The sequence below is a fragment of the Sapajus apella genome, unplaced genomic scaffold (assembly GCF_009761245.1).
Source record: "Sapajus apella isolate SASKATOON/1434 unplaced genomic scaffold, GSC_monkey_1.0 scaffold74, whole genome shotgun sequence".
NCBI classification, from domain to species: Eukaryota; Metazoa; Chordata; class Mammalia; order Primates; family Cebidae; genus Sapajus; species Sapajus apella.
The window spans coordinates 5035771-5039527 of record NW_022437014.1 but is presented as its reverse complement, the minus strand read 5'-3'; the positions used below and the strand labels follow the sequence as shown (position 1 = coordinate 5039527).

Here is a 3757-nt window from a genome sequence, read left to right as displayed (position 1 = left end):
AATGCCTATATCCTTTGCCCCAATAATCCTGCTTTGGGGAGTTTATCCTCTAGGTGTATTTGTATATGTAGACGTGAAGGTGACGTTTGTGTACAGGGTTATTCATTGCAGCATGTTTTGTCATAAGAAAGCTCTTATTTCTTAGCTCTGAACCCAAAGTATGTAAAATGATCACATGAAGTTTTGGTTGCAATTTTTAGGGTCCTGGAAGTCCTAGCTGGAGCAATCAGGCGAGAGAAAGAAATAAAAAACATCCAGATAGGAAAAGAAGAAGTCGATTTATCTCTTCACTGATAATATTACTCTATACCTAGAAAACCATAAGGACTCCACTAAAAGGCTCCTGGAACTGATAAATGACTTCAGTAAAGTTTCAGGATACAAAATCAATGAACACAAATTGGTAGAGTTTCTGTACACCAATAATGTTCAAGCTGAGAGTGAAATCAAGAATGGAACCTATTTACAATAGCCACAAAAAATGAAATACCTAGGAATGCATCTAACCAAGGAGATAAAAGATTTCTACAAGAACTGCAAAACACTGATGAAAGAAATCATAAATGACACAAACAAATGGAAAAACATCCTATGCCCATGGTTCAGAAGAATTAATATTGTTAAAATGGCCATACTGCCAAAGCAATCTATAGGGACAACACTATTTTTTTTTTTTTTTTTTGAGACGGAGTTTGGCTCTTGTTACCCAGGCTGGAGTGCAATGGCGCAATCTCGGCTCACTGCAACCTCCGCCTCCTGGGTTCAGGCAATTCTCCTGCCTCAGCCTCCTGAGTAGCTGGGATTACAGGCACGCGCCACCATGCCCAGCTAATTTTTTGTATTTTTAGTAGAGACGGGGTTTCACCATGTTGACCAGGATGGTCTCGATCTCTTGACCTCGTGATCCACCCGCCTCGGCCTCCCAAAGTGCTGGGATTACAGGCTTGAGCCACCGCGCCCGGCCGGGACAACACTATTCTTATCAAGCTGCTAACGTCATTTTTTCACATAACTAGAAAAAAACCTATGCTAAAATTCATATGGAACCAAAAAACAGTCCAAATAGCAAAAGCAATCCTAAGCAAAAAGAACAAGAGCAGAGGCATTACCTGACTTCAAACTATGTTATAAGGTTACAGTAGCCAAAACAGCATGGTATAGTACAAAAACAGACATATAGCCATTTGCAGTGGCTCATGCCTGTAATCCCAGCACTTTGGGAGGTTGAGGCAGGCAGATCACTTGAGTCCAGGAGTTAGAGACCAGCCTGGGCAACATGGCAAAACCCCGTCACTATGAAAAATACAAAAAGTTAGCTGGGTGTGGTGATGCACGTCTGTGATCCCAGCTACTCAGGAAGCTGAGGTGGGAGAATGATCTGAGCCTGGGAAGTCAAGGCTGCAGTGAACTGTGGTCACGCGACTGCACTACAGCCTAGGCAACAGGAGTGAGACCCTGTCTCAAAAAAGACAAAACAAAAAAACAGGCACATAGACCAGTGGAAAAGAAGAGAAAACCTAGAAATAAAGCTTCGCACCTACAGCCATCTGATCTTTGACAAAGTCAACAAAAATAAGCAACGAGGAAAAGACTCCCTGTACAATAAATTGTGCTGGGATAGCTGTCTAGCCATAAATAGGAGAATGAAACCTGACCCTTATTATCTTGAGATGTATTAAAGATTTCTATGTAAGACCTCAAACAATAAGAATCCTAGAAGAAAACCTGGAAAACCCCATTCTGGACATCAGCCTTGGAAAAGAATTTATGACTAAGTCCTCAAAACCAATTGCAACAAAAACAAAAATGGACAAGTAGGAGCTAATTAAAGAGCTTCTGCACAGCAAAAAAAACTATCAACAGAGTAAACAGACAACCTACAGGATGGAAGAAAATATCTGCAAACTCTGCGTTGAGCAAAGGTCTAATATCCAGATTCTATAAGGAACTTAAACAATTGAACAAGCAAAAAACAAATAACCTCACTAAAAATGTGTGAAGGACATGAACAGACACTGCTCAAAAGATGACATACAAGCAGCCAACAAACATATGAAAAAACACTCCACATTACTCATCATCAGAAAAATGCAACTCAAAACCACGATGAGATATCATGTCACACCAGTCGGACTGGCTATTACTAAAAAGTCAAAAAACAAGATGCTGGTTAGGCTGTGAAGAAAAGGAACACTTATACACTGTTGGTGGGAATGTAAATTGGTTCAGCCACTGTGGAAAGCGGTTTAATTCAACTCAGCCATCCCATTGCTGCTATATATCCAAGAGAAAATAAATCATTCTACCAAAAAGACACATGCAGTCACATGTTCACCACAGCACTATTCACAATAGCAAAGACATGGAATCAACCTAGCTACACATCAGTGGTGGACTGGATAAAGAAAATGTGGCACATAGACACCATGGAATACTACACAGTCATAAAAATGAATGAAATCATGTCCTTTGAAGCAACATGAATGCAGCTGGAGGCCATTCTCTTAAGAGAATTAACACAGGAACAGGAAAGTGGGAGCTAAACATTGGATACTCACGGACATAAAGATGGCAACAGTAGACACTGGAGATGACTAAGGGGGACAAAGCTTTCTTTATTTGTATAATGTCAACTTCTAGTGATGAAAAACTAACCACAGGTACTATGCTCAGCACCTGGGTGACAGGATCAATCATATCCCAAACCTCAGCATCACACAATATATCCATGTAACAAACCTGCATGTGTATATCCTGAATTTAAAATGGAAGTTGAAATTATAAAAATAAACAAATAAATACATTTTTAGAATCTTTCCACTAAGAGTAGATTGGATTCTTTTTTTGTTTGTTTGTTTGTTTGTTTTGTTTTGTTTTTAGAGATAGGATCTTGCCATGCTGACCAGGCTCGTCTTGAACCCTGAGCTCAAGCAATCCTCCCACCTCAGCCTCCCAATTAGCTGGGACTACAGGCATGCACCACTGCCCCCAACTTAGGTAGATTAGATTCTGATCCACTGTTCACTTTTGTCTCTTGGGCTCACACTAAGCAAAGTTCTGAGGTTAGGCAGGAGCAATTGGTTGGTTCTTGTTGAGAATCCTGCAAAGCATTAGTTAGCATCTCATCTAGGGATATGTGTGGACTGGGAGTCACGGTGTTCCTTTTTTTTTTATTTTTTTTTGTGGAATGTTTCAAGAATTTGCGTGTTATCCTTGCGCAGAGGCCATGCTAATCTTCTCTGTATCGTTCCAATTTTAGTATATGTGCTGCCAAAGCAAGCACTCACGGCATTCTTTACTCTCTTACTTTTGGAGACTGGAGAAGGGAGGTTTGGGGAATTTGTTCTTGATTAGGTGTTGTGTAAGCAGACAAAAATGAGGGACGCAGAACCGCCTGCCTCACCCTTTTCTTTTTACTCTTTATCCTAGGAGTGGAAGCAAAAATCCCAGGCTCTGCCTTCTGTAAAAGCCCCACGGAGGCATTATGACTTGGAAGGAGAGTTCAGACTCGCGTTCCTATAATTGTGAACAGACCTTTCATTTTTAAAGCAATATCTGTGCTGCATAATCTGTTTTCTAAATGTGTAATTGCTCTGATAATGTACTGAGCTTAGGGAAGATTGTTATTTCGGAGACCTAGAACTTCTTATAGTACCAGGACAGCATTCCCCTTCTAAAGCTTTCAAATACATGGAACAGAACAAAAGGGAGTGTAAGTTAAAGATAACCATGGCACTTTGAAAAGCTGAGAATGGAG

The 3757-nt window shown here is 40.4% G+C and overlaps 1 non-coding gene across 1 annotated transcript; it reads right to left on the bottom strand.

Moving 5' to 3' along the window:
- Positions 1–3176: 3176 nt before the first annotated feature.
- Positions 3177–3283, bottom strand: LOC116532186. The gene has a single exon (XR_004260749.1). It is a non-coding gene; the product is annotated as a U6 spliceosomal RNA (small nuclear RNA).
- Positions 3284–3757: the final 474 nt, after the last annotated feature.